Here is a 22,503-nt window from a genome sequence, read left to right on the forward strand (position 1 = left end):
GACATCCAAGGCTGTACCTGAGACTAGATCTCAGGGCCCTTATATAAAAAGTTGACGCAAGGGTACTTAGCAGTATCACTATTTTTTTAATCATGTCCTATATGCCCTGGGTCAAGTGCTTTGTGTTTATTATTTCCTTAAATGTCATAACAACCTATAAGTTGAATACTATGCAATAAAACTGAGATTTCAACCTCAGTCTACTTTTACACTTTAAATTATTATTCTCCTTTCCCAGATTCAGAAACAAATGGTCTTCAGTGAGTTAGAGGTCATTTAATACATGTCCTTAGTTATCAGTAGTAGTTATTATATGAAAATATATAAAATATTATGAATATATAATATACAAATCTATGAAATAATACAAATTATACATAAGACGTATCCATATTGTCAGGTTGGACTGTAGGTAGAATCTTACTCTGACCCTAGCCCTTTCATGTAAGCAGAAGCCCTGATAATAGCTTGCAGAGTCACAAGCCAATGTAAGTTCCCTTTTTTTTTTTTTTTTTTAGGATTTTATTTATTTGTGAGGGAGAGGAAGAAGCAGGCTCCCTGCTGAGCAAGGAGCCCAACCTAGAAGGGCGTTGGGGAGGCTCGAGCCCAGGACTTTGGGATCATGACCTGAGCCAAAGGCAGATGCTTGACTGACTGAGCCACCCAGGTGGCCCTGCCAATATAAGTTCTTGATATGATTTCTCCAACAGCTCTTGTAATCAATTTTCTCCCCTGTATCCCAGAGCCTTCCCTTCTGTGCCTCTTGGGTAAAACTACCATGTGGTTTAACAAACCCCAGCTTAAGTTTGAATTGACCAAGACGACCTCAGCCTGGCAACCCCAAAGGATTCAACACATGGCCTCTCATAAAAGTATGTGTCCCAGGTTCTGCCCCGCTGTCTGCACTCTGTCCTGACCTCCCTATGTGGCCTCTCAAAGTGCCCCAGGTTTTTCTTCTGGGACTTATGAATAATAAACTGTATTTCAGTTCCTTTTGTGATCTATTGTTGAACTAACACTCACCATCTGGCTCCCTGTGCTCCACCTAGTAGGTGTTAATTTGACAAATTCATAACACATATAAAACCCCTTCAACTTATAAAACATTATTCACTCACTGGGCAACTGGTCAGATTACTGAAATTTTAAATAAGAAGAAACAGATAGAAAATGAACAGACACTACCAGCAATCAAACTCTAAATGATGTAACAAAGGAAAACTACAAAAGAGCTACAGTCAGACCTTTAATTTTCTGCCTCTTTCACAGCAATCTGTATAGCAGAACAGACACAAACTCTCACCTCTACTAAGGGAGTTCAAAGTCTGCTTCCAATGCTCAGTTACTAGCTAGTTTTCTCAAGTTACTTAGCATCTTTTATCACTACTTTTCACATCTGTTTGATTAGCTTAATAACAACTATCTTGATTTTTGAGGACTGGCCAATACTCTAACTACAGGGATTAGAATAGAGTAGCTGCCCTATAAAGAAAGGAAATAGGATTTTTACAATAATCCCACATCAGCAAGAAAAATGAAACAAACCACTTTGTTTCCAAAATTATACGAATGAAAACAAAGCACATTTTTCAAACAATATTTTTATTGTTATTGGGGACAAAGTGGAATACAACCTGCAAAGAGTAGTACAGAAACATTTACATATGAATCAAAATGAATCACAATCAAAAGGAAAAAGGTTAAACTGAAAAAATACTATTTTTTAAATAAGAACCAGGATTAGAGTCAGAGAATGTTAAGAGTTGTAACTTAGAATGTAAAGGTGAATAAATTATTAGACTGTAAAGGTGAAAAAACTAAAAGGTAAAGGTGAATAAATTAAAGTGTGAGGTTGCTTGCAATGTAAACAAAGAAAACAAACTTGAGACACAATATCTGGAAAGTAATAAAGCAGAATTTAGAGATGAAAGGCAGAAAATAAAATTACAGGGAAATATTCCAGTATTACGTAAAAATGGAAAGCATGGCTGCTCTTAAGAAGAAAAATAAAGAGAAAGTCTTACCCAAAGCAACCCAAATGTTTATCTTTCTTACTTGGCAAAAGTTGCCAATTGCAATATTAAAGGGGAAGAAAAATAAAAGGCTGAGTTTCATTTCTTATGAATAAAAGAAAATATGTGCTTTCCTGACTCCCAAACTTCCTGGCCCTAAAAAGGCATTTAGCTTCCTTCTTTGAATTTTGATATCTTTATGATTTTAACCTGGTCCAAGATAAATATTATTATAGCTTTCAAATGTCACAGCCCTTTGAAAGCACTAACCAGTTTCTTACCAAGTCAACTCCATTGATCACCTCTCTAAAATAATGATTGTATTTTTTTTACTCTGATTTAAAATTAAATTCCCTATTAATAAAATTGAATACCTTTGCTCTGTTTTCCCAGTGATCCTTTTAAAAGCTGTATTTTGTTTATTTTAACTACATCCATCATGTTTTTACTACTTGAGCCCAGACCCATTGCATTCCTATCTCCATGTAGTTTCATCTCATAATGGAGATTATGCGTTCTTGTTTTTTCAGCTTGATGTTGGCTCACAGTCCTGATTTTTCCATTAGTGATTGGTCCAATCTCCTTTTAAAGCATCAGTATATTTACGTGGGCAGACTGTAGTTAGTAATGAGAACATAGAATTCACAATCTCAAAATCTGTCTTAGGGCTCAGAGATTTCACTTAAAGTAATAGATCCTTTGGGCAATGAACTATTTTTCTCTAGTATTTGAGGGATAAACAAAACACTTAATCACTCCATAACTGCAATCAGCATTACTCAGTATACTAAGGGATTTAAATTTACCCAGTATGATTGTTCATTGTTTTCACTTCAAGATGAAAAATGAGAAGTTCAGATATCTCAAACTGTATTTATGTCAGTCTAAGTTGCTGTTATATTTATAACTTTTTATAAAACATATTTGATAAATGACTCTTCTTTATTTTTGTTTTTTTTTAATGACTCTTCTTTAATCTCCAAAATCAACTTATGAGGCAAATAGTTCTTTTCTGTTTTAAAGTGATAAACTTAAGTACAGAAATTTTAATTAGCTTAGTAACAATGTTCATGCAGTTATAATCAGATGCTAACAATAAAACCAAATATATATAAATTTGCCCCTAAGTATTGTTTTAGTTGGTTCTCTTAAGTACAGACATGTCACAATTTCATTACTACACTGTTTAGAACATTTTCCAGTTTCCATTGTGATATCATTAAAGATCCATGGGCTATTGAGAAGTATATTTGCAAATATGAGGCAGGCTTTAAATGATCATTTTCGGGTTTGATTTTTCAGCTGTTTCCAATGAGGCCAAAGAAAATGCTCTCTCTGATGCCAATTGTTTGAAATGTGTTCTGGTTCTCTCTACTTTCCAGTTTGTGGCCAGTTTTTGTAATTTTCATCCATCTAATCACCATCCATCCTTCATGAAAACAATGATAATGTGTAGTCATTGAGGGCAAAAATCTATACCTGCTCATTATGTAAAGCTTGGTAAGAGGTTTAAATCTTTTATCAAAAGATACGTTAAGAGAGTGAGGAGGAAAGCCACACAGTGAGAAAATGTACAATAAATAGTATGTCTAATGGAGAAATCTTCTCTTAAAGACTGAGCCCAAGACATTAATATATAAAACTGGTATTCACTGCTGTTAGACATAAGGCACTATTAAGAGTAAGAAATAAGTAAGTTTGGAATTAAGTGGTACTACTACCATAATCGTACATGACTATCATCTGCACGGGAAAAGCAGGAAAACAATGGCTACATCAGCATGGAAGAAATGAGAACTCCATAAATAGCTCTGCGAAAATGGATTAGATATTTGGAGAAAAATAAATTTAGATTTGTATCTCACATCTTATATCAGAATACAGATGGAAATTTAAATGTAAATAAGAAGGCTAGAGGGAAAAGGAGAGAACATAAAAATAGTAGGAGGAGAAAATATAAAGTTGTAGTAGTTGTGGTTTAAATCTAAGAGTAGGCATGACTTTTTTTTAAGTGTGACCTCCAAAACTAGAACTCATCAAAAAGAAGGTAGTATAGGGCTGCCTGGTGGCTCAGCTGGTTCAGTGTCTGGCTCTTGATTTCAGCTCAGGTCATGATATCAGGGTCTCGGGATTGAGCCCCGAGCAGGGCTCTGTGCTCAGCGAGGAGTCTGTTGGTCTCTCTCCCTCTGCTACTCCCCAACACCCTCTCTGTCTGTCTCTAAAATAAATAAATCTTTAAAAAAGAAAGGTGGTATATCTAACAATTAAAAAACAATGAGGTCCCTAAGTACCAAAATTATGATGTACTTCAAATGCCTATATTCCCCAAGACTTTTAAATACAAAACTCCAGTGGCCCTGTTATAGGATATTAACCAAATTAATCTTATTTTTATTGAAATGAAGATAAAAAATCAGCTGAAAATGTAATGCAAATAGTTATTCACTGAAAATGAATAACAAAGTATTTGGCCTGCAATTTATTGAGATATATTATGAATTTCAGGAACTAGAAAATATACTAACACTTCCAGAAAGAGACAAAAGACAGGTGGGATTAAGGGAGAATTTAACTATATTCATACTATAACATAACTTCATATTATCAAAGGGGAATTTGTAAGCCATATAGAAGATGGTGTTTAGAAAACTGGCTTTCTAGAAAGAGAAATGTTACATCATTTTGTATTCAAACTGCAAGTATTATAGTATTAAGTGTTATGTACTAAACACTTTCTAAATGCCAAGCTTTACCATCTACTCCAAGGACTGAAGATATATCCATGAACCAAAGTCTCAACCTTAACGGAACTTATAGTCTAGTGGAAGAAAACAGAAATTAAAGAAATAAATATATGATGTGTTAGATGCTGGCATTCACCCTAACAAAAAGAGTCAGTAAAGAGGCTAGGCAATTGTGATGGTGGCAACAGTGACAACGAGGCAGGGATAGGACTTGGGCAAGGATGATGGTGATGGTAGAGAAGGTAATGGTATACTGTGGTGCTTGTGGTCATGGTGGTGACTGCGGTAATGGCAGGGGGTGGTACAGGTGTTATAGGTTGGGATGTGTGGTTTACTATTTTATTAGTTGTTAGAGTAGACCTCATAATAGGTCAGAGAACTGAAAGAAGGAAGGAAGCAAGGCAGACAGTTAAGTGTAAAAGCCATGTATGTGAGTTGGGTTTAGCATGCATTAGGAACAGGAAGGAGGCTTGCGTGCCTACAGTGATGGGCATATGACACAGGACATGAAGGTATGTTGAAACATTGTGCAAATTCATAGTTATCAGAGAAATGCAATGAATTAGCATGTAGAAAGCAACCTTACACACACACACACACACACACTCACACACACACACAACGTTTGCCTTCTAACAAGTCTTTTTCTTTCATTCAACATTTAATAATTTTCGAACATGTTGTCTTTCCTGTGGTCTAAACTGCTCATGTTTATTGCTACTTCAGTTTATATCAAGTCCATGGAATACTGTAAATGTTCAACCTCTTAATATTTGGACATATTTTTTTCTAAATCAATAAAAAATAGAGAATATGAACAAATGCAAATGCAGGGATTTTTTTTAATGCTTCACCCATCAATTTTAACAACTTAGCCAATTTCAAAGTCATTAATTTATGTCAATTCTTAGTAATCCTTTAAGTAAAATGATCCATTTCCTGGTACTTTCACTCAATATTCATTTCATTTTAAATAAGTCCAGAAAAAAGCCAACAAAAGTTCACAAGTCAATAACTGGCTTAAGCCACATATCTTACTTATGTGGAATAAGTCAGATTTACATAAATAAGTCCAAAATTCTGGCTTAGTATTGTATTCTATTAAATGGAACACTGCATATTGAAATGAGCAATTTCTAAATAGGATTTCTGGTGAATCTACTAAGACTTGCATCTAATAGTTTTTACTGTATCAGTCCCTTTGGTAATGGAGATTAGTTGGTTTTACCTTGACATGTTTTAACTTGATCTTCAATTTAGTCCCATTGAAGACCATGAAAAGAGACAAGAATTTTAATGTGCTTAGGTTAAAAACTACCTTGATGAGAATTATAGAAGGCAAATGTTATTCCTCATCCTTTTGCGTGAGGTTAGGTCATCATGAAATGAGATGCATAATCATGAATCCACATTCTAAGCAGACAAGCTCCAGTTAACCTTTTGATATCTGGAAAGTGGCATGAGGCATGTCCTTAAAAGCAGTAATAATAAAGGACCTTTGAAGTGTATAGGTAATAGATTAATGCATTCTCATTGGAAAACTTTTAAAAATTGAAATAATGATTTCTTGAGCTCTACAAATCCATTAAGTCCTTATCAAGGCTAAGCAATATTATCGGGTTTTTAGACTTGCAGACCTTATTCTATGCATTTCTAGATAATATACACGTCAGATATATTATCAAGTACATATTTGGTTGATGTGTCAAATGTTTCTAGGATGTCAGTCTGCTATGCATATTAACTAACAATATTTTCTTCCATTTTTAAGGTTAAATGAAATACACCTGTGTGTGTATATAGATAGATACATACATACATGCATGTATTTAGAGAGAGTGTGTGTGCATTGGGAGGGGGGGAGAGGGAGGAAAAGAACCTCTAGCAGGCTCCACACCCAGCACAGAGCCTGACCTGAGGCCTGATGTCATGACCCTGAGATCACAATCTGAGCCAAAATCAAGAGTTGGACACTTAACCAACTGAGCCACTCAGGTGCTCATTTTTTTTTTTTTTTGCTTTTTCATCTATATAGGCAGTCTAAAATAGGATGTACAAAGAGGATACAAAGCCTACTATTTTTATGAGTCTAAAATTAAGTTTGTTATGTCACATTAATTTTAGCAGAGACAGTGTCAATGTCAACTATCATGCTCCTTAATGAAGCCTTCTGTGGAGGTATCTTTTATGTTCAGCAATGTGAACATGGCACCTAGACATTAACTGTCATGTTACTATGTACTCAAAAGGTTATTCATGCTTCAATGAATGAATGCAATGAGGGAAAAATTATGTATTTTATATATATATAATGTATTTTATACACACACACACACACACACACACATGTGTATACATATATAGAGCTAGAGTACCTTAGAAGTCAGATTGATTTTGGTGAGTTAAATCCAAGAGTATATCCATAGGGAAACATCTAGTGACCTCATCACTCAAAACAGATTGATAAACCTGCAGCATTGTAATGAAGTATAATTTCCTTTCCTCAGGACAGAGTTGGCCAGTGTGCCGGATTCATCACTGGCATGTTAGATACTCTATTTACATCATCATCACCATCATTATTACTACCATTATTTTTATTCCTACCTGCTCTTCCATTATGTTTGTTCAGTTTGCTACCCAAGTAAGTCATACTTATTCTAGGACCTTAGTTTTCTGTCCCACATACAGTTCTCCCCTCAAGGGACACCTGGGTGGCTCAGTGGTTGAGCACCTGCCTTCTGCCCAGAGCGTGATCCTGGAGTCCCAGGATCAAGTCCCACATCGGGCTTCCTGCATGGAGCCTGCTACTCCCTCTGCCTATGTTTGTCTCTCTCTCTCTCTGTCTCTCTCATGAGTAAATGAATAAAATCTTAAAAAAAAAAAAAAAAAGATTCTCCCCTCAATTATCTAAAGAGCCATTTCAGACCCTGGAAACTTACAAACTTAAGAATAATTAATTAGTGGGGCACGACGATGGCTCAGTCAGTTAAGCATCTGCCTTTGGCTCAGGTCATGATCACGAAGTCCTGGGATCCAGCCCTGCATTGAGGGTGGGGCTGCTCAGAGGGAAGTCTGCTCCTCTGTCTTCCTCTGCTGTTCCCCCTGCTTGATCTCTCTCTTTCTCTCTCTCAAATTAATAAATAAAATATATTTTTAAAAAGAATAATTAAAGGGTGTTAGTCATTCTCAAGTAAGGTAATACTGATTTAACCAACTTATATATGAAAAGAAAGGAGTATGCTGTTCAACAAATTAATGTACTTTTCCTTCTCACATTTCTGTATGTATGTTTCTCCCCATCCTTGAAATCTCTTGCACCTAAAAATGAAACTTCATGTGGAAACTTTATCACACGAGATTCAGGAGTGAAAATGTAGCTGCTTAATTTTCTGCTCTGGTTTGATTCTCCTTACAAGCCACTATCCCATAATTGACTTTTCTTATTTGTAAAGCTAAATCCTTATTGACAGCTAACATCCCCAAGCCATTGAACAAGATGGGATGCTTTGCACCAAAACTCGAAAATACTGCAGTACAGTTCAGTGAGGGCTCCTGAAGGATTAAACACAGCACTCAATGTGCCATCAACATACTCAAGTTGAATAAAGAGTCTGGCTGGGTCACAAGGGGCAAATGTGAGAATTCCTTGCATAGCAGCTTGTACCAACCACACAGACTTTGCTGCTCTTCATTTATTCCAGAGCTGGCAGCCTTTCAGTTAGCCAAACAGTTACATAAGACCACCCAGGCATGTGGTGGATATTTCCTACAAAGTCCTAAGGCCAAATACATGTGGGCTGTTTCTGTCATCAATGTATCCAAAATGGTTCTCTCTCAAAATAAGTAGAAATTTAAAAATGATTTCTATTTGGTCATTAGGTGATCATATATTTAATCTAATCATGCCTAGTTCTGCATTTTTTTAAAGACAATTTTAGTTTGTGAACTACAACAAGTTAAGTTTTATTCATTCCTACCTGTCACACTCCCGCAAGTGTCTTCAGAAGAGTTCTTGATGCATTAGTAAGTGAAAAATCAATTAGATGTGGTATGTTTTCTATACTTTTCCAGGCAAGGTAATTTCTTTCTTAATTTCAGAAACAGTGTTCTTTCTTTCCAGAACTAGGAAAATACCAGCTCTAAAAAAAACTTTCGACTCCTCTTCCATTACAAGTCTATTAAGAATTACAATGTCAGTGATTGAACTGTACACTCTATCCCTATAAAATGTCAAGTTGCTACAGTTATACTATTAATTATTATTATTATTGATGCCCTGGTAATCCCCTCAAGAAATATACATTTAGAGAATTCAATACATTTAGTTCTCTGATGGAAACATTTAGACTAGTGGAAATAGCAAATCGCTAAATCATTAAAGCTGTTATTCTTATTTTGTGTAAAAGCAATTCACCATTAGAAAGTCGTTTATCACAGCCAGGGTCATTCCCACCAACTGCTCTTTCACAGGGTTTTTTTTTTTTTTTTTTTAAACTGTGTAAGGAAAATGTATTCCAGAAGAGTATGAATAGAAGCTGTAGTTGGATGTGATATGAAAACTTGAAATATACATTTAGTTGTTGGTAAGGAGAAGTTCAAGATGAAGTAGAGTGGAGGCACTGTCAGCAATGCTAATATTCACAGAGATGTTGACAATTTTTGTCAATATAATGAGAAATGTACCCTGGAAAATATTATTAGGAAAATTAGAAGCGAAGACAATAAAATCAGATACTTGAGATTTGGTACATGACTTGTCACTTCCTTATCAACCTGAGCTTATTGTGTCTTCCAAAAAATTAATGAAATAAAACTCAAAAAGATTTATTTTCCTGTTCAGAGACTAGAAGACTTGCCATTGTCAAGATGTCACTTCTTCCCAAACTGATCTATAGAATCAATGCAGTATTAATAAAATCCCAGCACATTACTTGCAGATATCAACAAGCTAATTCTAAAGTCTATATGTAGAGAAAAACGACCCAGAAGTGCCAACACAATAGTGAAGGGAAAGAGCAAAGCTGGAGGACTGACATCACCAGACTTCAAGACTTCCTATAAAGCTACAATTGTCAGTGTGATATTGACAAAAGAATAGAAAAATATATCAATGAGACAGAACAGAGCACAGAAATAGATCCACATAAATATAGCCACCAGATCTTTGAGCAGAAGCAATAAAATGGAGTAATGATAGCCTCTGCAACAAATAGTGCCATAAGAACTGGACATTTGCATGCAGAAAATGAATCCAGATATGAGCTTTACACCCTTCACAAAGATTAACTCAAAATGGACCACAGAATTAAATGTAAAACTCCTAGAAGAGAGCATAGGAGATATCTGGATGATCTTGAGTTTGGCAATGACTTTTTAGACATAATACCAAAGCCACAATCCATGAAAGAAAGAATTGATAAAAGCTGGGCTTTCATAAAATTAAAAATTTCTGCGCTACAAAAGATACTGTCAAGAGATTGAAAAGGAAACCAAAGTAGGAGAAAAATCTGGAAAAGACACATCTGAAAAAGGACTGTTGTCCAAAATATAAAAGGCACTCTTAGAACAATAAGAAAACAACCCAATTTTTAAAAAGTACCAAATTTCTTAATAGACATCTCACCAGAAAAGATATACAGATGGCAAAAAGTATATGAAAAGATGTTCCACACCATATATCATCAGGGAAATACAAATTAAAACAATGAGATATTACTATGTCCCTATTAGAATGGCATAAATTAGCAACACTGAGAACACAAAATACCAACTAGGATATGGAGTAAGGGAACCCTTAACCATTGTTACAGCAAATACAAAATGGTATAGCTACACTGGAAGACAGTTTGGTGGTTTCTCACCAAATTAAACATACTTTTACCAAACTATCCAGCCATTTTTCCTCCTTGGTACTGACCCAAATGAGTTGAATATGTATGTTTACACAAAAGCCTACATGTGGATGTTTCCAGCAGTTTTACTTACAGCTGCCAAAATAGAGAAGCAACCAAGATGTCTGTCAGTAAGTGAATGGATAAATGAACTGGTACAGCCAGACAATGAAACGCTAGTCAGCACTGAAAACAAATGAGTTATCAATCCATCAACAAATATGGAGAAAATTTAGATATGTTCTACTCACTTCCTCGTATTATTCACCGTGTGTGTGCTCAGTAAATGGAAATAGTTACTAATACCTCTTCTACAACTAAATGAAAGGAGCCAATCTGAAAAGGCTACATATTTTATGATTCCAACCACATGACATCCTGAAAAAAGCAAAACTACAGAGACAGTGAAAGAGCAGTAGGTGCCAGTGTTGGAAGTGGGGTGCGGTGGGGTGGGAGGGCTGAATACTCAGAATGGAAGAATTTTAGGGCAGTGAAACTATCCTGTATGATACTATAATGGTGGGAACATGTCTTAAAAATTTGTCTGAACCTACAGAACGTAAAACACCAACAATGACCCATAATGTAAACTATACATTCGAGTGCAATTACGATGTGTCATTGCAGGTTCATCAATTACCACAAATATACCACTCAGGTGGGGGGTATTCATAATGTGAGAAACTATACAGGAGTGGGAACAAGGGATAAGTGAGACATCACTGTACTTACCTCTCATTTTTTCTGTGAACTAAACTGCCCTGAAATATAAATCCTATGTTTAAAAAATTCCTATAGTGATGTAAATATAAAATCAATATGATGTTTACTTTGAAAACATTTTGTATGTGGATTTATATCTGCTACTTAAAACTGGGCTATAATTATTCAGCAAACTGTGGAATAACGGTGGAATTAAGATAAGATGGTTTCATATATCTCTAAACCCCCAAAGCTACAAAAACAGGGCTAAAGTGGATATAAGATGAAAAGAAATTGAAGTTATTGATGGGATCATATGCAAAATAAATGTGTCTGTAATTAGGAAATGAAGTGACATAAAATCCGAAGCTACTGGACTGGATTGGTGGGCTCTGGGTCTGTATACAGTCACTAGTTGCTCCTGCAGAGTAAAGACCAGAAGTAATTGCCAACAAGGTTGGACAATGGATCAGACCTCTCAGTTTAAAGCCAATGCCAGGGGGAGGATTAGACTTGTCTTTTTAGCCTTTCTTAAGCAAGTACAAATGCAGAAAAAAGTCAGCATCAAATAGCTCTGGATGCACTTCAGGATATGGAGGGGTATATATAGGAGAAGAGCCTAGCAGTGTTTGAGAACCAAGATCGAAGCTAAAATCCCTCTCTTGACTGTATCTGTGAAAGCCCTCAGCAAAGGAAGAGTCACTTCAGATTGCCATTGACAAAGAGAGAGAGAGGTTAGGAAGGTGGGTGAAATACTCCTAAAACATGGCTTCTTGTTGTTAATATGGGAGGGAGATCAAATCATTTTAAAAGGCATAACTGTGCTGGAAATGAAGTCCCACTGAAGGAAGACAGTTTTTTTTTCTTTTTTTTTTTTTATCAGATCCTCCAGATACAAAGTCCATTGGGTTAAGTTCAGCAATTGATTACTATAGTCTACAGAAGACAGGAAAGTGTATTCCATTTGCTCTCAGGCAAAGGGTGAACACAAGATTAAGATTTTCTTTTGGAAGTGGTGGAGAAATTGCACAGTCAGTATGGTTCAAAATGAAGGTTTACGACCTCTGCATATCTGAAGCCTTTGCTGATCATGCAATACTACAGGCTATTTTAGGCTCCCTCGTGCTAATTTTTTTTTCTGTACATTTTTGCTTTGTCAAGTCATTTTCTTCTTTTCTCCTCTTCTTATATAAACAGTGTCTCCTCCCATTAGAAGGAATCACTCTATAAATGCATATTTATTTATAAATAAGTACCTCCCCTTTCCTGCTGCCTAAATGATCTACCACTTATCTAAATTTCTACCCCTATTGCTAATAGACAAAGATCTCTATTTTCTTGAAACATTAAATGAAATGCAAACCTAACTTGCATTGTCTTCAGGCACTCTGTTTTTCTCATTTCCTTCAAAATGTCTTGAAGTAATAAACTAAACACATCATCTCAAGATCTCCACCAGGATGCTCAACTTGGTCTTAGTTTACAGATGTGAGAATCCTTGTATTTCTGCAATTTTGGTCAGATAGTGGAGACATGAAGTTGCACGTTTTATAGCTATTAAAGTTTCATGCTAGGTCATGTCGTTGTACTTCTGTGCCACTTGTAGGTGACACACTGCATCATCTTTTCATATTATAATGGAACTCATGTTGTATACATCTCTATACTGTCGTACTTCCACTAAGGATATTTTAAGATTTGGGACACTTTCTGACATAAACAATATTATTTATTTGAGTGGCACACTAGAATAAAACAATCTTACCTATCCAATGGTCTGCATATTTTAAATAATAGTAGACTCTGAAATGCAATTCAAATTTGAGAATCATCTCATTAAAAAGACTCTTCAGCTAAAACTATTAAAAAACATGAGAAACTTAGTGTTTCCTTAGTATAATCCACCAAAGCTCATCTCATACATTTTTTTCCTCTTTACATTTCCCTTCTGCTCCTCCTGAAGTGCTCATACTACATCAATATCGCTTAATATTATAATCTTCCAATAAGAGGGGCTCAAATGTTTCCTAATCTAAAATCTTTAAACTCTGATTGTGTTCAATTCTCTATATCCTGGCTAAGGACTTACTAAGTCCTAGACTGGAAAATAATAATTTGTTGAAAAATTCACGCTTGTCCTGGGCAGATACATTCTAGGCCTTTCTCATCTCTTCTAGTGAGTCATTCATTCATTCATCCATTTATTCATTGATTGATTGATTTCATTCATTCATTTACTGGTAGAGTCAGAAAATGAAAAGCTGTCAGTATTACACATAAGAAAGTCACTGGAGACATCATTGTTCCATTCTATTCAAAAAGACAAAAGGAGCCAAAGCCTCTGAGAGACTATAAAGAGGTTTCAAGGAGGATTGTGACACCCAATTTCCAATGATATAAGTAAAGGTGCAAGAAGTGGCAAGAACTGTCTTTAATAATAGAATCTCAGAAATTATCTTTTAATAGAACAGGCTCGATTTGTCCAGTGTAATTTCTTCCAGTGTCTCTTTAATTCTCCCTCAGAATTACAACTCCCATCTCTCGGACCTTCTCCTTCTGACTGGATCCTTAATGGGAACCTTCCTCATTTCTCGCTACAAGCAGGTCTCATTCACAGTCATTTCTGCCCCCTTGCCTTTCAATTTCTATCTTAGAAAACTTGGGAGATTACACCACCACAACCCCTTTCTCTCATTATGTGGGTACTCAAAAGTATATTGTATCCAGATAAACAGATCTAACAACACATAAAATTTGACAGAAAGAGTAAATATTAAACCTCAATGATTAATATATGTTGGCATCTTATTTCATCAGGCTAATAGCTGAAGCTTAAAGAAAAGTAGTTTTCATGTTGAGTTTCGTAATGACTTTATACTAATGGCTTTTAAAAGTAGGAAATGTTGAGCTTTCAAAGCTATGGCATAATTTTTTTTTAATCTTTAAATTTTAGTTTATCGGGGATCCCTGGGTGGCTCAGCGGTTTAGTGCCCGCCTTCAGCCCAGGGCGTGATCCTGGAGACCCAGGATCGAATCCCACGTCAGGCTCCCTGCATGGAGCCTGCTTCTCCCTCTTCCTGTGTCTCTGCCTCTCTCTCTCTCCGTGTCTCTCATGAATAAATAAATAAAATCTTAAAAAAATAAAAAATAAAAATAAATTTTAGTTTATCAATATAGAGATTTATAAACTGTATTAGAAAAGAAGCCCATGTAATATATATAGCTTCTCAGATAAGTTAGAATGAATCCAACACTTTGTAAAACCACACATAGGTTGAAGTAAGCTTCCATAAGAGCAACTCTCTCACATGAGATAGCTGTAAGCTCCAGAAAGAATACAGAATATACCTTCTAATAGTACTAAAGAGAGACCAAAGGTAGGTGATTCTAGAAGGGGGCTTATATTTGGAAGAATAGAGTAGCAGTGGGTGATTTTTCATATTTTTGTGCCTTCTGGACTGAGACCAGATACTGGATGAACCATGGGAGACTGCTAAAATTCTAACTGGCTCTGAGGAACTGGATAAAATATGAGACCACCAAACTTGAAGATGTAGGAGAATCATATAAAGAACTGAACTAGAGGGGACCTGGGTAGCTCAGCAGTTGAGTGTCTGCCTTTGGCTCAGGGTATGATCCTGGGGTCCTGGGGTCAAGTCCCACATCAGGCTCTCTGCATGGAGCCTGCTTCTCCTCCCTCTGCCTGTGTCTCTGCCTCTGTGTGTCTCTCATGAATAAATAAAATCTTAAAAAAAAAATAAGAATTGAACTAGATAGGGGGTGTTCCAGAGTCTGTACATTAACTCTTCCATAATCTCCAAGCAACCCAGAGTTGTGTATTAGTAGGTGATACACCAAGCAGCCCAGCCAGGGATGGAAGAACAGAACTGAGATTTTTCACCTGAACCCCAAATACCAGAGTTTACAGTACGAGTCCAACTCATTTAAGGCCTTCTAGCTTAAATAAGGAGTCAATACTCTTCCAAAGAACACAGCAGAATCCAGAGTATTCACAATATGACATCTCAATTATATTTCTAAGTAATTACTTAGAAATTACTCCTTCTTACTCTAAAAGTAAGAGTAATTACATCCTGATTTTGGTTACTTGACTAATCACTACCTAGTCCATGTTGATTTACTAATATGTATTATTGAAATATGCTCACAAAGTATTAACTCAAAGGGAGATTTTCTTATTTAAGAGATGGAAATTTCAGAGACATTATTTTAGAGGTGCCCAGAAGCCTTTGTCTTTAAAAAACAAATTCATTCAAAAACAATAGAGTTAGCTTTTACCCATGCATAGGTTGGCTGTCTGCATTTTCTATAAAATGTATATGATGGGCTTTTTCATAAACATGTATATCTTTTAACTTAATGCACTGAGACTCTGCAGGATTTTAATATTATTTTCCTCAAATTGATTTCTCACAAAGCACTATAGATTGTCTTCCTCTTGATACCAATTTACATCTTTCAAAAAATTCAATAGGAAAAACTGCCAACAATGAGACCTTTTGTAAAACTATGAAAGATCAAGTTCTCTTATTTCTGCCTGACAGAAGCAATTAGTCTTATTAGCTAAAACTGATTCTAAGCAATAACATCCTGAAAATGACAACTTCTTTGTAGAAAAAAACCAATATATTCAATTAGAGCCATTTCCTTTGGAAAGTGCATTCCAGAGGTGAAACGTATTTTCTTTCTGATGTTAGAATTTCAACACATTGGATAATGATTAAAAATTAAACATCATTTTTAAATACAATGACAGTCATATAATTACTGTCAATTTTGCAAATAGAATTTAGAAGAAATGATTAGTGATAGGTCCAATGTGATACATTGGGGGTGGAAGGAAGCTAAGATTAAAAACATGGTCAAGAAAAAAATCCAGAATATAATACTTCTGATGGAACTATGAAGAAGCTGAAATGTAAAAGGCTTATATTATAAGGAGAAAGGAGACTTTGAAGGTCAACATAAGCCGAAATGTGTGAATTACTAAGACACTGTGTAAACCCACTAGAGAGCCAAATGAATAAGTGCATCTGTTTCGTACCATATCTAACAGTCTGGAGATGCCAATCATCCCTCAAATTGAATAATATCAGTACAAAGGGATGAGAAAGTGTCAATTACTTATTTAAAGATCTAATAGCGGGGATTCTTGGGTGGCTCAGCAGTTTAGCGCCTGCCTTTGGCCCAGGGCATGATCCTGGGGTCCCGGGACTGAGTCCCACGTAGGGCTCCCTGCATGGAGCCTGCTTCTCCCTCCCCCTGTGTCTCTGCCTCTATCATAAATAAATCTTTAAAAAAAATCTAATAGGAATATACACTATATTTTACTAAGGTACCCACAAATTCAACTCTATTTTTAATGTCTTAATTCTTCATCCAAAATGTAATTAATGAGCTCCTCCTATTGGTCAGGTGGACACTGCTAGTTGCGGGATACCACGGTGAACAAACTGACACATTCCATGCATTCATCCATGGGGCCTCATTTAGGGAAGGAGGCTGAGGGAAAGGGCAGGCACATAATTGCAGTAGGATGTATTATTATAAATTCAGGAAAGGAACATCACTGGTAGGAAGTGAACATATAACAAAGGAACATGATGAACCAGAGGAGTCAGGGAAAGAATTTCTAAGAAATGACAGAAGCTGATAAGAAGCAATTATGTTAAAAAAAAAAAAAAAGGAGGGAATGGCAGAAATTTAAGAGTCTTGAACATCCTTTCAGAAGTACAGTAACTGCTGCTTCCATTTGGAAACCCTCCCCATTACAACTGATAAAGTTCAGCAGTCTCTTTAGCTGTTCATTTTCTACTGCCTCACTTTTCACATATTATCATAATGTTTGGCATGTTTCTACTTCCCTGAGTTCTTTAAAGGAAGAGTTCATAGGAAGGAACTTTATTTGCAAATTTAGAGAAATTAATCCCTGCAATTTTTAAATTCTACAAGAGCAATTTAGGAGATAGTATGGTGCCTTTTTTGGTATAACTGTTACCTTCCTTGATGCTTGGCTTATCAAAGATCATCAGTATAAAGACAACCTACAGAATGGGAGAAGATATTTGCAAATGACATATCAGATAAAGGGCTAGTTTCCAAGATCTATAAAGAACTTATTAAACTCAACACCAAAGAAACAAACAATCCAATCATGAAATGGGCAGAAGACATGGAGAGAAATCTCACAGAGGAAGGCATAGACATGGCCAACATGCACATGAGAAAATGCTCTGCATCCCTTGCCATCAGGGAAATGCAAATCAAAACCACAATGAGCTACCACCTCACACCAGTGAGAATGGTGAAAATTAACCAGACAGGAAACAGCAAATGTCGGAGAGGATGTGGAGAAAGGGGAACCCTCTTGCACTGTTGGTGGGAATGTGAACTGCTACAGCCACTCTGGAAAACTGTGTGGGGGTTCCTCAAAGAGTTAAAAATAGAGCTACCTTATGACCCAGCAATTGCACTACTGGGAATTTACCCCAAAGATACAAATGCAGTGAAAAGCTGAGACATCTGCACCCCTATGTTTATAGCAGCAATGTCCACAATAGCCAAACTGTGGAAGGAGCCTCGTTGTCCATCGAAAGATGAATGGACAAAGAAAATGTGGTCTATATATACAATGGAAATATTTTGCAGCCATTAGAAATGTCAAATACCCACCATTTGCTTCAACATGGATAGAACTGGAGGGTATTATGCTGAGTGAAGTAAGTCAACCAGAGAAGGACAAATATTGTATGGTTTCATTCATTCAGGGAAATATAAAAAAAAAATGGTGAAAGGGATTCTAGGGGAAAGGAGAGAAAACGAGTGGGAAATATCAGAGAGGATGATAAAACATGAGAGACTCCTAACTCTAGGACACGAACAAGGGGTAGTGGAAGGGGAGGTGGGTGGGGGGGTTGGGGTGACTGGGTGATGGACCTTGAGGGGGGCACTTGATGGGATGAGCACTGGGTGTTATACTATATGTTAGCAAATTGAACTCCAATAAAAATATATTAAAAATCATTAGTATATATTAAATTTGCATTATTTATAAGTATTTATGTCAATATTATGAATATTAACATAAAAAGCAATAAACGCTAAAACTGTGCTCTTGGACAAACACCAGACACATGAAACATACATGTAGTTACACAGAATCATATGCACAGAAATACATGCACCCTAATCCCCTCAATCATTCCTAAGAGGAAACTTTGATTTGCAAAAAAGTAATTGCATCAAGCTTAAATAAATGCTACAAGAGAATCTAAGTCAGTCATATAAAAAATATATTATTTCATGGTATCAATAACATTTTCTAATCTAATAGAGTTGCAGAAGATAAGAAATGTTACAGTTAGAGGGTGTGTCATAAAATGAAACCTTTCTGGGATTCTAATTAAATAATTGAAGGAAATGCTCGCTCAAAGCCTTAATGAAAATAATGGAATAATTATACAACACTTGGAAAGAATTAATAACATAATAAAAGCTGAAAAACAGATTTTCAAATTTTGATAGCATTGAAATGGGAATTTAAGAAGTTAAGTAATTGTCCTATCTCCAGATATCCTCTTGAAAATATAAAAATTACTTTAAAAAAATAAAAAGTTCTCATTTCTCTACTATAAAGTCAATAAAATATTTTGAAATCATAAATCATTGAAATAATTTCAGAAGAGCTAGTTCTTGCTCTCTAAAAATTCATCTTATACCTAATTATAAAATGTCAAAAAAATGCATTCATTTATAGTTCCAGTGTATATGCATTGAAAATCTGGTCTCTTCCTTGATTCATTTCGGAGCAAATGATTAATGCAGAGTTACCAAGTTCAAAAGTACTGTATTTTGAATCTAATGGACCTCTTAACATTGGAGTATCCCAAAACTCACTGCTTAGTCCTCTAGTTAAGCTTATACCCTTGGCAGCCCAGGTGGCTCAGCAGTTTAGCGCCACCTTTGGTCCAGGGCCTGACCCTGGAGTCCCAGGATCCAGTCCCATGTTGGGCTCCCTGCATGGAGCCTGCTTCTCCCTCTGCCTGTGTCTCTGCCTCTCTCTCTCTCTCTCCCTTTCTGTGTGTGTGTGTGTGTGTGTGTGTGTGTGTGTGTGTCTCTCATGAATAAATAAATAAAATCTTTAAAAAATAAAAAATAACCTTATACCCTTAATTTTCTCATCCAGTCTTTAAACAAAATCTATAGGATTACTATTTGAAAAGTCTAACTCTAGCTCAGATCTTTCTGATGCATTCTGAACTCATTTATACAAGTCAACTCAACATCTCCACTGAATGTTAAGATACTTCAGTTTCACCTGTCCAAAACCTCTCCACTCAATTGATGACTCCATTCTTCCTTTTCCAAAAACCACCTTTCTCTTTCTCTTGTGTCATTTTTAATGAAGAAAAAAATCCTATGGTGAAGGTTATATATAAAATATATCCAGAATCTAACCACCTCTTGGACCGTATTCACTGTCACCATCTGGGTGTGAGAGGCTTTCATTAGCCTTACTGTAATCAGCTCATTATTCTTTCTTTTTTCATGCATTTCCTTCCTACAGCCTATTCTCAAGATCAAATGCATAGACACTGCTACTCCTGGAACAGTATTTCTAACCCCTTTATCCATGGCCTCAGTCATGGCACCTTAGTAGATGTTAAGGATCACACAGAAGGAAAAGTAGCTAATGAAGAATGCCTAGGATGTTTTGGAAAAGCACTTCATTTGTACATTCATGTTAAAATAATAAAAATAACAATAATTCTGACTTAGTTGGCTTCTATGGCTCTATTTACACTTGTTGAATTCATTAAGAAATTAAAGTGCATTCTAGATCAAGAGATAGTCAACACACTAGGAGTGTTGACTTTCTTGCCTTGTTAGGAAAACAATTTCCACAGGAGGAGGGCAAAGAATTATTGAGTTTTTCTGGGTGCAGGGGTGTCTAGAGATGAAGTACTTACTGCTAAGCTTGTAGATGTAAACATCTTGGTGAAGAGGACCAGCTCCAGCAACAGAGTCTAGGTCTATATTTGTTTTAACATACGGCAAACTATGATGGCAGATTTTAAAAATCCTGATTCCAAATGTATGATGTCATTTATACAAAGTTTATTCCTACCCTTTTCAGTCCCTAAACTAAGGCTCTGTCTTCTACCATCTTAAAACATTTGACTCTCTATAATCACTTCAGGAACAATATCTTTTCATCCCAGTCGTAAAACAAACCACCCAAGGACACATTGTAATAGAGACAGAGTACTTCATCTCACCTAACTGCACACACAGTGAATTCTGAGAAAGTACCTGTCAGGAAAACAGACATGATGTATTGAAGTCCACCTAAGATAAGGGTCCTATCAATAAAGCAACATATGATAGAGATTACAGACTTCCAAAAAAGATATGTTTACTTTATATAGCATATGATGATTAACAAATCACTGAAAATTAAATAGCCTCTTATCAGGTGGGTCCAGGTAAGAGCAATGTCACCCGTGCATTCTCAACTAGCCCAAGAAGGTTCCTGTCCATTAGAGGAGAGGAAGAGGTACTTCCAGCTCCCTGTCCTCTGTCATCATGGGTATCTGTCTCAAATGCTTAGGGAGCTTTAAAACCCAGCACTCAGAACTATTTCTTACTCTTCTTTCAAGCAAAGAAAATCCTATTCATTATCCATTATCCCAATGTCTCATTTTAAGCTATTCTATAATTCCAGGCAGATATTAATAAATCAATTGGTGTATCTGAACAAAATGGGAACTGTTTTAGTTTCGTGCAACAGTTGATTATTCAGACTGTCAGATAACACATGTGAGTCAAACATGAGCTCTGAGCAGAGCCCAACCTGCCTGAAGCCGTGTGCCTCTTCCTCTGCCTATCCTGCAGTGGGTAAGAAGGGAAGACAGCCCAAAATGAACAGAGAGCAAAAGAGAAAAGTGGCCTCAAAACCAGACATTTGTCATTCATCTGCTTAAACCCTTCCATCAGCTTCCAATTCCATTTAGAAAATAATCCTATTCCTTTCTAAGTTAGAAAGCTTTCCATGGTTATCAGCTAGCCATACCAGCCTTCTTGGATTTCTTCTCTGCAGAACTCAGGCCTTCCAAAGAACTTTGCTCTTACTCTTCCCCCTGCCTGAAGGAAGGCTATTCCTTCTGATTCTTGTATGTTTCTCCCTTATTTTATTCGTGCATAAACTGGAGCACTACTTTCTCAGAAAAGCCTTCTCTAACCCCCTTCTCTATAGTAGTCTTTCACCCATCACTGCTGTCCCCACCACTTTCTACTGCCTATTGCTGGGCCTACCTTGAACTTCAGTAAAGGTGATTATTACTCCTTAATAGTATATACAGGGGCACCTAGTGGCTCAGTTGTTAGGCCCCAACTCTTGATTTCAACTCAGGTCATAATTGCAGGGTTGTAAAGACTGAGCACTACATTGGGCTCTGTTCTGGGTTTGGAGCTTGCTTGATTTTCTCTTTCCCAGTGCTTGTTCTCTCTCGCATTCTCTCTCTCTCTCTCTCTCTCTCTCTCTCACCAAAAAAAAAAAAAAAAAAAAAAAGCATATACAAACCAAAATTGTCTGCTGCCAGTCCTTGATTCAGAATATATATAAATGGGTTTCTGATGATGTTTTATCCTAGGCACTAAGAATAGTGTCTGGCACATAGTACATACTTAATAATATTTTTTTAATTAAGAGTTTAAGGGTATGTTTAAAAAGGATGAGAAGGTGTTTGTTTCTCCATTTACTTTACTCTCTACTTATATTTAGACTAACTTATTTTAAATTATATGTTCTGTAAGATGTGTCCCCTTTCTGAAATTTCCATTTGTTTTTCAAAATATCAATTCTGGAAAACAGGCAAATCTGTTCATTATTAACCCAGGCCATTTTGCTCTGGATATGATTTCTTATTGCAAAAATCAGTTCCAATAAAAGATACTATAACTTCTCAAATTATTTTTGGATAGTTTTGCAAAACTAAAATATTATAATGATGGAAAAGAATGCAGATTAAAGAAACTGCAAATGATCTTTGAAAAATAGAGCAACTGTGGAAAATAACCTGATATACAAATTCGTGTCATAGGAAGTCTTTAAATCCTTTTTCCTAGTAC

The sequence above is a fragment of the Canis aureus genome, chromosome 10 (genome assembly GCF_053574225.1).
Source record: "Canis aureus isolate CA01 chromosome 10, VMU_Caureus_v.1.0, whole genome shotgun sequence".
Lineage (NCBI taxonomy): Eukaryota > Metazoa > Chordata > Mammalia > Carnivora > Canidae > Canis > Canis aureus.